Here is a 19,384-nt window from a genome sequence, read left to right as displayed (position 1 = left end):
ATTTGAATTTCTCCTGAAAATCACCCCCCTAATTTCTCAACCAGCTTTAATTAAGAGCATTTTTCATAACATTAGAAATGCACGAATAAAAGCCAAAGTCAGGACAATTAGTTTTGACACAGGAAGCATACATTTATACTGGAAAAGCAGCATTGTTTGACCCATAGCCCATCTTCAGTCTAATTTATGGCCTCATACAGAGTCCCCCCCACAGATTATTTTTGTTACTGTCATGAGTCATATGGTAAAACATAGTCCTCATGCCCTCAGGTGGTGGAGGATCTGCACAGTGTGACCCCTCATGATATGGGAGTTAGGTTTTAACCATTATAACCCATTTTTCCTTACTACAGAAAACACTCCTGCACCTTAAATACACAGAAGAGGCAGCTTGGTCATAACATGAATTACTGTAACTTATTTTAAGGTCATCCTAGCACCATTGTTGCCACTGGAGGTGAAGTTAATTATTAAAGCTTAAACTACAGGAGAATTGCTATGCTTGTTGTTTTTTAAAAGGAATGTAATCGTCTCGTATTCTATAAAAGGAAGCACTCAGGAGGCATACACAAAGTACAGGAACTGATATAGTTCCCACAGAGATTTTGGACACCAAACCATGCTCTTTCCAAATTCCAAATAGAGGGGCAATAAGAAGGGAAGCCCTTATGAGTATACTGTAGGTTTGTCCAAAACCACAAAAGTTAGAAAGTCTGGCAATTCCAAGTTAAAGACCTGTGGCCTCAGAGTCTAGGTGCTTCTCCAAATTCAGTACATACCTCAATGGGGTGAGAGAGATTAAACAAACACTACATGTGTTTAGGAACAGATTCTCTGAAGCTAGCACAGGAAAGTGTTAATTCTACCTGTCACCCTCTCTGGGGCTTCTTGCTATGAAGGGAAGGTATTTAAGTTTGTGGCAGACCTTCTTGGGCTCCCAGAAGCCCTGATCATCCCCTTCTTGGCTAGTGCTGCCTAGAAGACTGCTTCAGTACACCACACAGCAGCCAGGGGGCATCCATGATTCTCTGTTAATGGCAGACATTCCATTCCCTAACTCCCCTCCTTGAGAAACTGTCCTTTGACGTACTGCCTAGTTTTTTGGTTCATGTAGGAGATTCACCCAAAGGATCTTCACAAACAGGTGATGACCATGATCACAACTGTAGGAATGAAAGAGGGGACTAAGAAGGGTGTTGTGCAGGGGAAGGAGGGCCTAGACAAACATGGAACGGACGCTGGAATGGGCCCTGCACAAGAGAATTGAGTTAAAAGGTTTCTTGCACTTTCACCTTTTCCCTTTGTGTGCATGGGTAGGGGCCAGTCTAACACATGTGGCAATCTCCAGGGAAGATAAGGTTCATGGGTTTTGATTTGGATGATTTTGACTGAAATATCGCCTTTTAATCATAGTTTATTCTTTCTTTAGTATTGGAAATTAACCAAGGTATTGAAATTGGGTGATTGAAAATCCCAGCCTAAATTGTTTTTCTAAGGAGGCTAAGTGAGTTAGATGCCCAACTCCCATTGACTTTCTGTTGTAAATAGGCACATTTGAAAATCTAAGCCTTAAGGAACAACTGAAAATAACTAATAATCTCCAAAGATGGTTCAAGGAAAAGGGATAAAACTTCAGATTCTCCACCTTTGCAAATGTAGCCTGTAATGTCACGTGTTAAAATGTTATGACATCATTTTGTGACGTGATGACATTGAGATACAGTGTCCTGCTGGCAAGACACAGTGACATTGGGTTGCATCATTTGGATCTGGTAAAATAGTCACAACAGACACACACACAAAGGGTGCCTAGATTGCAAGGGATTAATAATAGAAGTTTCTACTTTTAGGTCCCTAGTCCGTATGTGACCCATAACAGAAGCAGAGACTGTAAGTTATTTCCATTTGTTGTCTGTTAAGTTGCCTACGTGGAATTCAGGTTAGATCCTGGTGGATAGGTGTCCACATCATTAAACCACCAAAACAACTGGCATTCAGCAGAAGGCCTGGATTGGATTCTAGAGTTATTCCAGTAGGTAAAGATAGAGACAATAGAGCGTATTCTGTGGAAACTTGACCTGTTGTTGTCCATGAGCATGGCCATTCTAGGGAATAAATATAAGATTCCTTCACTAGGGAATTCAATCTACCATCTTCGACAAACATGACATTCAATAGCCATTAAAAAAGTAGCACTGAAAGTATTTATTTTTCTTTACTCAAATTAATTTTGTATATTTCTTTGTATCTGCAAGGTAGGTAGTTAGCTTTTCAGGATGCAGACAGATCCCCCAAAATTGGCAGAATCCTATGAAATTGGGGGAATATGCGCTGAACCTAATCAAACTCATAAGCAAAAGACGAAAAATAAAGATACGTTACCTTTTCTGCTTCTTCAATAGCTTATGAATATTGCAACAAAACTAAAATTAGTAGCATTAAATAAGTTTTAGTTCCCACAACTGCCATTCCTTTAGTGTGGTAAATCTGACATTGGTTGTCAAGTTTTATGCTTACATTTTTCTTCACAGTAATTTCTAGCTAGAAGCTGTGCTTCATGCTGTGGCAGGAGAGAAAACATAGGAAGGCCTATCTCAGTGAGATGGAAGAATAAAGATGAGCAGTTTGTAATCTGAGATTAGTGGATAAAGAGACTAGAGGGAAAATACATTTACTGATAAAAAATTACCCACTTAGAGTTAATGCAAAGCATCCCACAGAGCCAGTGTATTTGAGGGTCGGGGTGTCAAAATCAAAATAAATATTTAACATGTTGACTTTGTGCAAAATTACAGAAGCATCACATAACACTTAAATTATGGAGTCAGTAGCAAGTGCTAAGCAGGAGAGACAGGAGTTTGCAACTATAGCATGTCCAGGCTTTGTATTTGTCTATAAATAACCTACCGGGTACTAGATATGAAACCTCTTGCAAAAATACTCCACAGTTTAATATGATCTGAGCTTAGGCTATCTGTTCAAAGAGGCAGTCTGTAGGGATTGTTTTACATACAAATGTTAGGTGGGAAGTGTTGTGGATAGTGGTTAGAACAGGAGGTGGGTTTTATTTTTAATGATGCCAGTTACCCATATGTGACCTGGAGCAAGTTGCTTAGCTCTTCCAGTATCTTGCTGTAAAATGGGACTAATTATCCCTTACAACCTTTGTCAACTGTTGGCCCGATGGCCATCATCTTGGCCTAACTTGCTAGGAATTGATCTGGAGACCTCCAAAGATAAAGCATGAGATGATACAACTTGAGCTAGAGAGCCCAGGCTCCCCAGTTTGGGGCTGTAATAGCTCATGTCCTCTATGTATCAGGGTAGAGCATTACACTTGGAGATCCTTAAATGCAAGGTGCTATACATGTGCAAAGTACTGCTAACAGGTTAAATTAGTAAGCCCTTATTCAGAGAAACTCCTTTACACTTTTCAGGGGGAGTTTTCCTGAATGAGGAGTGAGTAAAAATTGACTGATGATTCAGTCCCATCTGTTTTTATTTGAAAATGCTTTTTAAAAAAAATATGGGTAGGAAACTCTAGTGCATCTTTAACATTAGCACAGCTCAGCTGTGAGTGCTGCTGCAGAGCTGTTACAGATCCTGCTTTGTACTTGAGTACAGTCACACAGTTCCCTGCCAGTCACAGGAGTTGAAGCCACTCCTCTTTTGCAGAGATATTTTGTTTCTGATTTGAGTTGGGAGGACCAATCAGAGGGCTGCACTGTTTCACTGTACTGTCAGATTGCAACCTTCCCCTACTCCAGCTAATCTCTGTAGCCTTCTTTGGTGTAGGCACAGCAAGCTGCCTCTAACAATATATTAGCAGTAGTGCTGAAGCCTGTGTCAGTGCCGATGTTTAAAATGAGGTGGTGGCTGCTGTCCCTCCTATTTGACAGCTGAATTTTCACTCCGTGTTTCACGATCATCACTGGAAGAGCTAGGAAATTGTGTTGCCACTGGCATTTTTTTTAATTTAAATGTCATCAATGGGCGTTTCTCCTTCTGCTCTAGCATCATTGTCCTGTTCACAGATATTAAGACTAAGAAGCTTGATTCTCTAAGGCTTGTATCCAAGGGCATCAGTCATTAACACACTGAGCTACATCTGCTTCTTGGCTAAGACTGAAGAAAGACATCTTAAGCTGGAAATCCTGCTTGCTCGCCGCTCTCTCTCTCTCTCTATCACACACACTGCATATGCTGCAGCAGGTTCTTTTTTTATTCCAAAAGGCTGCCTCACTTTGGAGATGCAGTGACAAGATAATGAAGTAAAAGTCTCCCATTTCCAAGAAAGAAAATTATAGGAGTCAGCAATCAAAAGGGAAGAACAAGTTAAATAGCAGTAGCAACAGAAGAGGAGTGGAAGGAGGACAGTGGTTGAGAATTAAAATAAAATTAGAGGAAACAGGTGGAAGGCTCACAAGACACTGAGATAATTTAGGCTTAAGTGTCTGTTTCATTCATTCTGTTATTTTTCTAAGCAGTTTTTGGAGATTCCTAAGCAGTGCTGTTTTACCATAGCAGCTTCCCAAACCTGCCTTTTCACTCTCCCTGGCTGCTGCTGCTACTACTGTTGCTGCTGCTGACAGAAACGTGTTAGGAAAGCAGAAAGAGAAAATGCCAGCCATCCTGGTGGCCTCCAAAATGAAATCGGGACTACCTAAACCCGTACACAGCGCTGCTCCCATCCTGCATGTCCCGACGGCCAGGACCATCCCGCAACCCTGTTACCTGAAGTTTGGGAACAAGGTGGAGGTGACCAAGCCATCGTATTCCAGCCAGATCCCCCTCAAATCACCTCATGGACATGAGAATGCAGGGGATGGGTTCCCCCCCAGGAAGAGTAACTCTCTAGAAAATGGATTTGACACACAGGTTAGAAAAGTGTGGTGTTTTGGGAGGGGTGTGTGTAGGGAGGTGGTGTTTGGTGGGGGTGTTGCTATTTTTGGTGGTGGCAGGAGGTGATCTTGGTTTTTTAGTTGGTGTGGTGGCGGGGTGTTGGTTGTCAGGTGTGATTTGTATTTATAGGGGTGTTGACTGGGTGGGTGTGTTCTGTGCTTGTGCTGGTCTCTGGTGGTGGAAGGGCTGCTAGTTGTGGTTGGTGTATTTTGTATATGGGGGAAGTGGTTAGTTGTGTGTGTTGTATTTGGGATTGTGTGTGATGATGGGCAGGTTGACATGTTCTATATTCAACTGCAATGTACAGAGAATATATTATCAGTTAGATTGTACCCTTGAATGCAACTGGCTACCTAGGAAATTCATGCTAAATGGAATTTTCCGTCTTTAGACTGCAAATACATGTCATCAGAGACAGCACTTCATTTTTAATATGCGGTATTTAGGTTTCACTTGAATGTGCATCTGTGTGGTTCTTTAAATATGTGGCTTTCCACTGTGAGAGAAGAAATGTACGTTCCTCCACTTGTTTTATTTTTGCTAGTGAACTAACATTTTCGGCATGGATCAGATTGCCTCTCTACTGTTGATGCCCCAATGTGCTTGACAGAAGTGTAAGCAGATAGTATGTTAGAGTACTATGGTGTGAGCAAAGCAGACGGTCTGCTGCAGCAGCAGCAAACTGAACTGATTAACATTATATAGAGGTTGCTGTGTAGGCGTGTGGTGTATTTTGAAAATAGCCCTACATATCATGAACCTCCTCTGCAGGCATTTGAACCTGGGAGAAGGTGGGTGATGCACTGGAAAGGGGTCTTTTTGAATGAATCCTAGCTTTTCCCTCTTTCCCCCAGAACACTGGGTTATCCGTGCTGTCTAGGGATTGCACACTGTGGCCTCATAACCTCTTCTCTTAGCAATAGCATGACTGCTGATTTGGTGCATTTGGCCTCCTGCTCTGCATTTTAGAATATGCTGCATTTTTCTGGCAGACAGGGTGACGTATCAGGCTAGTCAGGCCAGACTAATGTGACTGTACCAGTTCCTGAGGGATTGAAAGCAGAAAAGGGAGACATGCTAGTGGTGTCAGGGAGGTGGCAGCAGACAGACTGACCTTTGCATCACATCATGTTCTTAAGAGAGGAACAAATGCTATTCCTTCTAATCCTTGAGTTTTCCCTTCTAATTCCAAAATGTCAGCAAAATCTCTGCATACACTGCTTGCTATCTCGCTGAGACATGCCTTGGTTCTGTATTTAAGTTTTCATTGCTGCATAAATGTTTATTATTCATTGGTATTGTCTCATTTTAAATAGTAATTTAGTTATAAAGAGACTACTAGAGTTGTGGAGTTTTGGGAGGATGTATTTTAACCCATATATAGATGTGAATCACGTTTGTATATCATGATACTGGATTGTGTGTTTTAGCAAGGCAAGAATTTGGCAAAAAAATGTAGGAGTTACTTATTGAGTTTGGGATAATTTCTTGCCACAATCAGTGGGAGAAATCCTAATTTATTAGCAATGCCCATTGACTTATTTGGGTCCAGATCTCAGCAGGTGACTACCACCCCCTTAGGATTGGTCTGGACTATATATGATTACGTATTTTTGGTGTTACGTTAACTGGGTTAAAACTCTGGTAATCACATTTCTTTTATGCTCTGTTTATTGTTCCCACCCTAATTACCTCCATGCCCATGTGGGCATTATGCACAGCTGTTCCCACCCAAGATACTGACCCGGGACATTGATCTACACCTAATGAGTTTTTTCCAGACCAATTATATCAGAGCTACTGTTCTCTTCCCCCTCCCCCATTATGAGGGTTTCTCCTGTCAGATGACAATGGTATTTTCCTCCTAAAAAGCCTGCAGCTGCATCCAGGTATAGGAGACATAGGACGGAAGGGACCTCGAGAGGTCATCTAGTCCAGTCCACTGCACTCATGGCAGAACTAAGTACTAGAGAGGATGCTGAGCCTAATAGTCCTACACAGATTGATTCTAGAACAGTTCACCCAGGACTAAATATCTCTAGAAGGTTCCCAGAGCCTACTTCTAAGGAGTGAATAGCCATGTCCACAGCAATATTTCTATCTTAGGTACTCATATAGCCCCCACTACCGGAGTATCTGAGCACCTCATCATCTTTGATGTAGTTATCCTCGCAACATAACTGTGAGGTAGGGAAGTGTTACGGATGGGGAGCTGAGACCGAGAGAGAGACTAAGTGATGTGCCCAAGCTCACAGGGGTAGTACATGGCAGAACAGGGAATTGAACCCAGGTCTGGAGTTCTAGGCTGGCACTCTTTTCTAGCAAATTTGGTCCGCGACCTCTAGTCAGGGGCTTTGCCAGTGCACCTCAATCCCAAGCCATTGTCCATGGCTGTTTTAGTGTTGGGCTCCCCTAACTTGACATCTTAGGTCCTGTATGGTACTTTGGAAGATGGCTGCTGAGCCTCTGGCCTAGCTGAAATACTCTTTGTTTTTAATTTGATGATAGTTTCCGCAGTCACAAGCCCTAGGCCTGGGTGCCATGTGACATCCTGTTCACCCTACAATTTGCTACCCTCCTTGACTGCCATGATGACACCTTTCTTGTGGTCTGGGATGGGCAGCTTCCCTCTCCTCCTAACCAAGCCTGCTCTTCAATCCGGCCAGAAGGTAGCTCTGAAGGGCTGCAAAAATCAGACTCTTCTCATTGTCACCTTGTGGCATCCTGTAGTGTGAAGTAACCCAGGGAGTGGCAGCCATGACGGCGTTCTTAGATCTTGTCTCAAACATGGCAGAAAAGTGAACTGGTTGACCCTGTCTGCTGGGTCTTTCGTCATGTCCTGTTTTGTAAATGTTTTTACTGTGTTGTTGCTATTTTCATTGGGCAGAATTTTGGCTGGCTGTGTAAATATGCACTTAACAAACTCCCAGCAGGCAGAGGAAGCATTGGGAGGAGACTGAGTACCCAGCTTCTGGCACCTTTGAAACACAGTTGTTGCTCTACAGGTGCTGCACTGGAAGAGCCAGCGTAGGGCATATTGGGATGTGGTCAAGGGGTCTGGAGTGAGGTACATGTATTAATGGCTGCTATGCCCAGCCTTCCTACAGTAAGGAAACAGGTGCAAATTAATGCGGCTTTCGATTCATAAATTCTCACCAGTTTCTCTCTGTCTAGGAATTTATGCTTTTATCGTAGTATCTGAGCTCCTATTTGGAGGATGGTTATGCCTCTTTCTCTGCATTTGGCTCTGTGATTTATTGTGGGGAAGGAGCTCTGTTTATTGTTTAGAGCAGGAAATTAGGAGTCAGAACAACTGGGTTCTAGTCCAGGCTGGTTTCCATGTGTGTCAAGTCACTTGCACCTTAATAATATTGGATGCTTCCATTTTTGAGTGCGTAACCTTAGATATTTAGAACTTGATTTTCAGAGGACCTGTGCAGTCATTGCTCCCGTTGACATTAAGTGGAGTTTGGGGGTCACAAAAATTCTGAAAATCAATCCCAAGTCGTCATCAAGATGGGAACACTGAAAATCAATGGCCACTTCTGATTATTTTGACTTTGTCTTTCTCCCTAATCTGTAAAATGGGGATAACACCTATATTCCAGGCATGTTTTATGCCTTAATTAGTACCATATAAGTGGAATGTAGTAGTTAAAATGTAGTAGTTAGGCCAAGAAGTAGTTAAAATCTGTGTAATTTTTATAAAAGCAATTTTAGTGCATTTTAGAGGCACTTGCTAAAGAAAGATCCAAAACTCTTAGCTTCAAGTTCCAGTGCTAGACTGAAACCTTAAATTGATTCATCACTATAATGTCATTGCTGTTGTATTTTCACTGATTTGTGCATTCCATTCATTCTTTTCAGAGTAGCAGCCGTGTTAGTCTGTATCCGCAAAAAGAACAGGAGTACTTGTGGCACCTTAGAGACTAACAAATTTATTTGAGCATAAGCTTTTGTGGGCTACAGCCATTACACACATTGAATCTATTTCCCCATGTTACGTATCCTCACACCTTTTGTCAAACTGTCTGAAATGGGTCATCTTGATTATCACTACAAAAGTTTTTTTTCTCCTGCTGATAATTGCTCATCTTAATTATTTAGCCTCTTAGAGTTGGTAGAACTCCCACCTTTTCATGTTCTCTTTATGTGTATATATATCTCCTTACTATATGTTCCATTCTATGCATCTGATGAAGTGGGCTGTAGCCCACGAAAGCTTATGCTCAAATAAATTGGTTAGTCTCTAAGGTGCCACAAGCACTCCTGTTCATTCTTTTGTGTTTAATTCCCCTGTATGGTGAACAGTGGCTACCTCCTTGTGAAGTAATACTTACATTGTCTGATTTGTAAATACCTACCAATAAATTATACCCATATTTAGAGAGCAGTTTTGGAAATATTTAACTTTGTTTCCACAGAAACTTCCATCTAACAGATAACAAGATAGGGATCTGTCCTTTACTAAATGGGATTCACTAGTTATTTTGTAAAAAGTCATTTGCATTTTGAAGAATTATTAAATTTGTACTCATTTCTTAAGACAAAAATCACTGTTGACTACAATTCTTCCGGGGAGGAGAGTGTTTTAGGGATTCAATAATGAAACCATCAAGAAGATAATATTGCCTCAAGAATACAACCAGTTGCAACCCTGCTCTATTATGTTAAAATTATAAATCTTGCCTTAACCATAAAAGACGATTATGGATTTAATTAGTGCATTTTTTTTTGCTATTGTGTAATCGTCTCTAGCTTCTTGCTCTTAACTCTGTGGGGAGAACACGGAGAGTGGTTATCTGCTAGTATCTGAGAACATTCATAGTTCAGACATTGTTTATTATTATGTTTTTATTAATTTTATCAAAGACACTTTATAGCGCCAAATCACTTTCTCACTGATTGTAAAACTTGATAGGGGGAAAGATGAAAAAGCACGTTGCTGAGAAATTAAACTCCCCTATACGCACAAGAGCAGCAGCTATCCTAGCTCTAAGATTTGCTCTTTCTACAGGATGGCTCTGTAGTGACACAGTGGAAATACAGAGCATATCTACACTGCGCGTGGACTATGGGCGTGTAAAATATAGTGTGCACTGGCGTGCTGCTCCGTAATGGCTCTGTGTAGTCCCTGGGAGCGCAAGCTAAATGGTACCTAGTTCGGGTTAACGTTGGCCTGTTTTCAGCGTGGCACTGCAGAGCCATCTTGTAGGAGGGGAAGAAGTTAAGCAGAGCCTAGTCCCAATTGTGACCTCAGATATGCACATACAGGTCCCACTGACACCAGCTAAAGTTGCCTGGGGGTACCTGGGGGTAGAATTGGGCCTCAGATATCGCCAGAGCTATGCTGAGAATTATAACCAGTAATACTGGTAACACAGACATAAAGGAGGCAAACTTATAATGGCTTTTGATTTGTAAGAAGCAAAAGTAAGGAACTTTTTATCATGTATAAAATGGAGAAAAAATGATAGGAAAGAAATAATATTTTCAAACTTTTATTAGGAAAGTTGCCACTATCGGTGGAGGAAAAAAACCCAAGAAATAAGTGGCCCCAATCCAGCCAAATACTTAAGCCCATGCTTAACTTGGGGGAGCATAGATTTTGGTGGGACTCCTCATATGATTAAAATTAAGTATGTGCTTAAGAACTTTCCTGAATCATAGACAATGCCTGTACCTGTCAACATTATAATTATAACTTTCTTTTTGAGGGATTCCCACTAACACCTGTCATGAGGAAATTCAAACAGAAGTTGTCAGCTATGCCGTAGCCAAACTGTGCCCTATGATTGTGTTTGATAACAGTTTTGATAGCACTTTAATAGCTGCATATTAATGAGTGCCAAATTACAATGAGATTCCTCAGGAATTGTTACCACATAGAAATGGAAAAAAAAGTATTCATGCTTTGTTTTATAGTGATCATTAAAGAGAATATAAAGGGCTGTCATGTTCCTCAAGCATTTGTACTGAAGACAAAAGATTTACAATGAAAACTCATGCGGTTTTTTGGGGGGGGTTTATTTATTTATTTTTTAAAGACCATGAAGCACCACTTGTTCTCAGTGTCCAATTCAGTTTTCACTCACTGTTAGTTCTCTGTCTAGTCCATTATAGGTTAGATGGTGAACAAGCAGGCACTCATCATGACTATCCTTCTGATTACAGGATAATTGGGGCACTCCTTCACAATGCCAGTAAATTAGCACCTGGTCACCATAAATACAGTCTTTCAGAAGTTCACTGCCCTCCGTGCGAAAACATCCAGGGTAGGATTTTCAGAAGTCCTCAATGTTGGCCTGACTCTGCTCCCATTGAAGTCAATGGGAAGTTTACCCTTGACTGTACTGAGAGAAGAGTTAGGCCTATGCTGACTGTTTTTGAAAATCCTTCCTTTAAGCTAAATATTCTTCCTATTTTCCATTTTCTAGCTGTGTATGGTACTTCTGTGTCCTCCATTACTGGAATATCTGAGCACCTTGCAATCTTTAATGTATTTATCCTCACAACATTCCTGTCAGGTAGTGTAGTACTATTATTCCCATTGTATAGATGGGGAACTGAGGCAAAGAGAGACCAAATGACTTGCTCAAGGTCACACAGGAAGGCTGTGGCAGACCAGATAATTGAATCCAGCCCTTTAGAGTCTCTGTATAGCACCCTGACCACTGGACTATTATTTTGCTTTCTGGTATTTGCTTATCATATTCTCCCTGTGTATTCTGACTATGCCCTTCAGGCTTCAGCCCTTGAAACTTCTGTTTTCCCATGAAACAAAATTTCTCCAATGAGTACAGCCCCACTTTTGTTGCCCCTAATTTTTTAAATAATTGTTATGGCCCACCACTTTAACCCTCTTGTTGTTCTTTCTGTATAACAGTGTTTAAACTGGACACCACAGTCCATCTGTGCTCTAACCAGTAATGAGTTCATTTGGTCCTGATCCCCCTCCCACCATCTGAACCCTTCAGTCCCAGCCCACACCCCCAGCCAGAGCCATCACCCCCTCCCGCACCCCAATCCCCAATTTTGTGAGCATTCATGGCCCACCATACAATTTCCATACCCAGATGTGGCCCACGGGTCAAAAAGTTTGCCCACCCCTGCTGTAGATGCAGGGAGGGAAAAGGAGGCTGTAGGAGAAGAAGGGATAGCCGGATTTCTGTTCATTTCCACTGTCAGAAACCTCTAAGGGCTGGTCTACACCCAGCCGCTAGTTCGGCGGTTGGGGATCGAAGTTCTGGGTTCGACTTATCGCGTCTGGTCTGGACGCGATAAGTCGAACCAGGAAGTGCTCGCCGTCGACTGCGGTACTCCAGCTCGGTGAGAGGAGTACCGCGGAGTCGACGGGGAGCCTGCCTGCCGCGTGTGGACCGCGTCTGAACCACGGTAAGTTCGAACTAAGGTATGTCGACTTCAGCTACGTTATTCACGTAGCTGAAGTTGCGTACCTTAGTTCGACTTGGGGGGTTAGTGTAGACCAGGCCTAAGACTGCACCTGCAAATATTAAAGACTATCACCTCCAGATGCATTTTCTGGAAAATTGGAACTATTTACCTGAAACCTTACTGTCATCAAATTGGGCCGGGGGGGGGGGGGCGGGGGTTGGATAAATAGGGCCTGGACCTTTGTCTGTTTTCCCCTGGACACCAAGGTAACAGGCACCTAAAAGAGATGGAGTGAGCCCCAAAACATTCTTTCCAATAGAAGTTTGCAAAACCCCAACCACTCCATTTTTGGTGATCTCGGTGTACAGAGGGACAAAAGTACAAACATTTATTACCTCCCCCCAGTTTTGTTGAGGGGGCGAGGAAGGATTTAGTTAAATGGGACACAAATCCAAACCACACCTGTTTTTTGCTTTGGAAAACCGAATCCTGAGTGAGGATGTTTTGCAAAACTGGGGTTGCTTTTACTGATATCTGCTTTCCACTGATCAGTGCTTTGAGAATCATTGTCCATGCCATAATCTTGGTTCCAAGATTGTTAATTCAGAGGTGAGATGATGTCTCATTTTTGTCACTATAGATTTTTAATGGTCTTTGCCTATAGATCCTTTTCACCTTTTCCTATCAAAGGAGACAATAATTGATATCAATAATTAATTTCTTATTAATTTTCCTGAACCTGTAACACAAAATCAGTACTTTGAGAGACCTTAAGAAGATCCAGTTTTGAACAGTCTGACTGATGGGCCTTGAATGATACATGACTTTTTCCATTCATCATTTCAGTTTCTGCCTATTCCAGATTTTGGGCCAAATTCTGGACTATAACGGTGGTGTAAATCAAGGGACACTCCCACTAAAGTCAATGTCCTGAAGGCCTTGCTCTGCTTTCATTTATATCAGTGACTTTAGTGGAGGTACTCTGGATTTATACTCTGGTAAGTGAGAGTAGAATTTGGTCTTTAAATTGAGTTTCTTTCATTGGGGCGAACTGCAGAAACACAGTGTGACTCAGATTTGTTCCCAAGAGATTTTTACCTGGCTAAAAATACACTGGTAAAATATTATTTTTAGAAAATTTTATATTTGAAGCATATAAATTGCCAGGCTCCATGTGTATTATTAGTCATGAACTGTTGGTACATTTTGTAACAGGGAGCTGCTGGTTTTCCATTCACCAAGTACTGGCATTCAGTCAAACACTTGTCACTTATTTGCAAGCCTCTAATTTTATCTGAAAATTGTTCTTTGTGAAATAGTTTGTAGAAACATTTGAAGTTTCTATAGTTATGCAAAGAATGGGCATGGAAATAATTGCTAAAACATAGTAAATAAAACATTTAAACAAATTGATAAAACAGGCTGCTTTATATTTAAATCAGCCTCAGATCCCAGTTCTTGCAATGGTTACACCATCTTATTTTTTCCCCTTGAAAGTATTTTTAGGTGTTGACCATGGATTATTTTTCATCCTATACTTGGCTTATTTTAGAACTGGAAGCAGCATGTGGGAAAACAATAAATGAGAAGAAAAATATCTAGTTTTCAGATCTCAAAAATATTGATACCTTGTTAAACTGCCTTTACTAGTTTAGTCTCTGTGTTGATACCATTTTGGATTGTGATCTCATAAGTCTTCGTTTCCTCCTAGACCTTCTCTTATATCCTACACTGGCTAGAGTAGCCTCCTTATTCCTCAGTGTCAAGCAACCTCTCTCTCCCCCGCTTCAAATCTGTCCTTATGTACCCTTCTTTTCATTAGTCCTCCACTGCTATGATTCCATCTGCTCCTGTCTTCCTGTCTTGTACTTTGTATCACATCCATCCTTTTATACTTTAGGCAGCACACATCAGGGACTTTGTTTGGTTATGTGTTTTGACAAGTGCCATACACACATGTGGTACTGTGTAAGTATTGAATAGCAGTTTGGCAGTAGATAGAGTCAAGGCATGGCAGAAGGCGCATGGATAAGCTATCAGCTAGAAAAAAGAACTCATTGACTCCTTCCCAGGAGTTGGTTTGCTTTTGAGTTTACTTTAATATTCAAATAGGCAGGGTAACTGTCAGATTAAAAAGACTAATATTGGGGACTACGTTTCAGCTTTATTAAGAATCTAGTGAGTCTTAATTTGGTAATAATGCTTGGGAGGAAATATAGCCAGTGCTGTGAATCATGAGACTTAGTGCAATGGGTTCATAAATCCCTCCGTCCTTAATTTGGAATCAGTAGTCCTTCCAGTCCCAAGAGTACTCAATCCAATTAGTCCTTCCTTCGGAAACAAGGAGGGAATGGTGTTAGAGATTTTTCACTTGACACCCCCAACCCACACGCTGGATAGTGATACTGCAGATGCAATTTTGACAGTGAGGCGTACCTTGGAGGCTCAAGAGAATTGGGCCCTAAAGTGTAGATCCAATGGCAATCAACACAGACAAGTCCAAGTGTGGCTCGCTTTTCTTCACTACAGGAGTCTGGCCAGGCATATTCAGACAGAAAGTATCTCTATGGCAGTGGGTATAAACAGTCAGGGAGGTACCTAAAACTGCTGCATGGCTTTGGAAGCAGTTGTTCACTTTGCTTGGACTTTGTGGGTTACAATGTGTTTGGAGGAGGGAAGGGGAACCCTCTTGGTCTTCCCATATCCACCCTCTTTTTCTCCTAATAGATGGCCAAGTGTTGTAACTTGGCAGTAATTACATTTTCAGAATTGGGTAAGAAGAAAATCTCCTATCATGAACAGCTGAGGACATAATTTCCCTGTTTTGGGGGCAAGAGGAAGTGGGAGAAGATAAGTTTGTGGTGTTCAGTTTCTTCAGAATCCATGTAGCATATAATCTTCGTGTCTTTGATTCTTCTTCTTTATGTACTTTTCCTCAGACTGAGAGGTATTTGGGGGCAGTGAAAAGGATGACAGTGGTATCTCAACTGAAAATACTTTTTTTACTCTACAAGAGAAGAGGGGAGTCTTCAATGGAGACATCTAGTTTTCCACTTAAATAAAGCAGTGGTCAGAAATTGCCTTGTGTTTTATTCTATACACCATCTACTAGTTCCCGTTGATTATAATGAACTTGTTGATAAAACAGCACTGATTAACTTTGGGATCCATGTTGTTGAACTAGATCAGGGGTTCTCAAACTTCATTGCACCGCAACCCCCTTCTGACAACAAACATTACTACACAACCCCAGGAAGGGAGACCGAAACCTGAGCCCTGCCAGCCTGGGTGGGGAGCCAAAGCCGAAGCCCAAGGGCTTCAGCCCTGGGCAGGGGGCCTGTAGCCTGAGCCCCATCATCCAGGGTGGTGCAACTCAGGCTTTGACCCAGGCCCCAGCAAGTCTAACACCAGCCATGGTAACCCCATTAAAACGGGGTCACAACCCACTTTGCGGCCTTGACCCACAGTTTGAGAACAGCTGAACTAGACTGATTAATAGCATATGATGGCAAAAGTAGACTTCTAAGCCAAATTTCCCTTGTTTACCCCCAAAGCAAAGGACATTTGGAAATTGATGGCCTGTTCATTGGTATCGAGACTTCATAGCTGTGTGTATTACTAGAAATTACTATTAGAGCTGTAATGAGATGCAAAGTTACATTTTCTTACAGAAACTTCATTACAAAGTTGCTGGTGCTCTAAATGTGTGTCCCCAAAGTGAAGAAGTTCAGAACAGGCTTAGGGAACACATTTACAAATTGAAAAAGATCAGTGCACAATTTTGATTGCAGCTGGCTAACTTAATTGTCAGTGGAGCAATCCATTGAGGCAAATTCGATCAAGGCATAAAGTCCTCCTTATTCAAGAAGATCATGTAAACATCTTAGTCTGATTTCAAAACTAGTTTTAAAGAGAACACACTTGTGATGAGATCAAACAACCACTTCACCATTTGAGGCCAGTTGAGGGAATATTTTAGTGGTGGGTTTATTTGTTTTGCTCGAGGACTAATCAAGAATTAGTCAGGTTTTCAGGATGCGTTTACACATACTGGTCTTTTCTGTGACTTTGTTGGGATTGATTACTTTGAACAAAAGTGAAGATGTATTTATCCTCATATTTTCAGCTTTGCCACTTTACTCCTCTCCAAACTGCTTTGGAATGCACCAGCTCCAGGGTCTTGGACATATTGTCCAGTCTAAAAAAACAAACCCTGCCAAAAACTGACTGTTAAAAATCTGGCAAAAAGGTATGTTTCCTCTAGTTCAGAGAACAGAGTGGAGAGTTAGCATCCTATTGCTAAGCAACGGGCTAGCAGGGGAGTTCTAATGAACTTGCTTTAATTTACAAAATCAAACCATTTTTTGCTTTTTTAAGAGGGAAAAGGAGCTGTTGCCTAGGATTTCATTTCCAAGCAATCCGATACAAACTCTCCTCTCTCTTCTCTAAAACAGGGCAGACTTTATGTTCTGTTGGCTTTCTAGGAGGTGATAGCTTTTTGGCCCTTCAACTGTATGGCTTTTAACCTCGCGGCATAGTGATCTTTGGGGATTCAACCATTTGACCCCAAACCAATGGGACCAGTAGTACTGAGAGACTCTGCTCTTGTTTGCCATAGAGCAGACCTTTTTACAATCTTCCCGCAGACAGGAACCTTTCTTGCACTCAGGAGAAGAGACAGACTCTCCCTGTGACTGCTTTTCTGAATAGCTCAGTGATGGGAAGGAAATGCAAAATTGAAAGGAAATGGGAACAAGCTCATTAGTTTGACCCATGCCTACAGTATCTTTGTGTAAAAAGACAGACATTCCATTTTGTGGGAGTGCACCTTTGAGCACATCCCCTCGCACCGAGTCTACACAAATTGTCTGTCAATGCAAGAATACTTGTTATAGACAGAGCGTTACGCTGCACTGTGGCTATAGCCGCAGATCATTGCTGCTGCTGCTGTAGCAGCTTGAATTCTTTCTGATCTGTGACCAGGAGAACTTGGCACATCGTCATGTGCTTAGTCATTCCAGTGGAGGTGTGCAAAGGAAGAATGGCCAGCTGCATTGCTTGTCAGCACCATCTGCTGGCCTGTCTACAGATTTTCAGTAGTGCAATCCCAGTGTCTCTCCCAAGAAGGCAGTGACATTCTAAAACTAGGAATGTCTCAGAAGTTTCCAAACTGGAGGAGGAAGAGGGTCTCCCTTCTCCAAAGTTAATAGTAGGAAAACGAGAGAGAATGATTCAACTTGCCCCAGGGGGCTGGAATCTGGATCTTCCTGTTCTTATCTCACTCTTACAGCTAAGGTTATATAAGAGGTTCAGAGGAAGAAAACCTGAATGAAGTGTTTGAGCAATAGCAGCTTTTCCTAATTGACCACTGGAGTGAAAAAGTGGGGAATAGTGAAGGAGACTTCCTTTAGACTGAAGAAAAGTTGGTAGTGGGTAGGGAGAACGAAGGCCACTCAGCACAATGACTGTTACTCGCTCTCCATTCTGTTTCTTCAATGATTCTATTTTGAATGGTTAGATTTGCTGTGTTCTCTTAGGAGACCGGGTGATCCTGTCGTTGACATTGGATTGGGGCAATGGAGATCTGGGTTCATTTTCCTGCTCTCACACAGACTTCCCATGTGACCTTGGAGAAGTCACCTGCTTTGTGTCTGTTTCCACATCTGGAAAATGCAGATAATTGGGAAGAATTATCTCACAGGAGTGTTTGAGGTTAAATCATTAATGTCTGTCAGACTTTCAGATACTAAAGTGATGTAGTATGTAAGTACCAAGAGAGTTCCTTTCCCTCTAGTTCATCAGCGGAAGGTTGCATTGTACTTACTATAACGATCAGTGAATGTTATTCTACCCATATACATGACCTCTGAGAGCCCCAGTTTGTGGTGCCTGTGGCTTGGTTTTTCAATCAGTCAAGTTGGCTAGATCAGCTGTTTTTTGTTTTTAACATAAGTGCTCTCAGATTCACCTGGTGAAGCAAGTTTGTGGCTGCCATAGACTCTTAAACCAGGTTCAAAAGAATCTGAAATAAAAAAAGCAAATCTACAAAGGCCCAAAATATATTTTGGCAAATCAGCCACTCTATTGTATAGTTTGAGGTTTGGGATGAAGCTTAATCTTTTGGCCACAACATATAAGATTTAACCCTCACTCCTGCCTTCTGGATTCTGTGGGATTCCACGGAGGAAGAATTTACACTGAACTGTGGAATGAAAGGGGGAAAATCACTGTAATTTTCAGATGAAACACAAAAGGCTGCAGAGAAATACCCATTGATATTGGGCATCATAATTGTGACAACACTAACTTCTGCCAGCTCAGTGTTGCTGTGTCATCATTTAAGAGCTGGCTGAGTGACCGATCCAATTTATATTTATTCCAAAGCGTTAAGGAGGGACAAGTTTGAAAGTCCAGTGTCCCCGTGAGTAATAATTTGATTTTAAATAATTTTGCCCTGGTTCTTAGCAACTTACATAAATGTATTTTCAAAAGCAACCCCCTCTCCTGCCAGATTTCAGCCAAAAGAGCAGTAGTGGGGGGGGGAAGGAAGTGCCCTTTAAATCAGAATTGTAAATGTTGTTTCAATACTTCTCCCCAACTGCAGTTGTCGTCCTGCCTCCTTTTTCAACAGTGGCTGAGGTGGCAGATGTGGTTTGGTCAGTGCCTCACATCATTGTAAGAGTGCTGTTAAATGCTAGCCTGAAATGGATGGTAACTAGGCTAACACACCTGTTTAATTTAGAGCTGCAGGTGTACACTTAACTCCTTCAGGAGAATACTTCGCAATACTCAGCAAGATTGTATTCCCTGGAGTGGCACTCTGCTTTTTTTTTTAAACTATTTGTCCACTCTCTCCACAGTTGCCTAGAGAATTTGAAGAAATTATTATTTATACCATGCCACAGTTGTGCATTGTGCTTTACAGCGATGTCCAGGGCTGGCGCAACCATTTAGGCAATCTAGGCGGTCGCCTAGGGCGCTAGGATTTGGGGGGCGCCATTTTCTTTGGCAGCGACCGCAGCGGCCGGATCTTAGGCCGCCCCGGTCGCCGCCGGCATTTAGGCGGAGGGAGCTGGGGCGGGGGGGG

Source organism: Terrapene carolina, unplaced genomic scaffold, assembly GCF_002925995.2.
Source record: "Terrapene carolina triunguis isolate 2854851 unplaced genomic scaffold, T_m_triunguis-2.0 Scaffold96, whole genome shotgun sequence".
Classification (NCBI taxonomy): Eukaryota; Metazoa; Chordata; order Testudines; family Emydidae; genus Terrapene; species Terrapene triunguis.
This window is presented reverse-complemented; position numbering follows the sequence as displayed.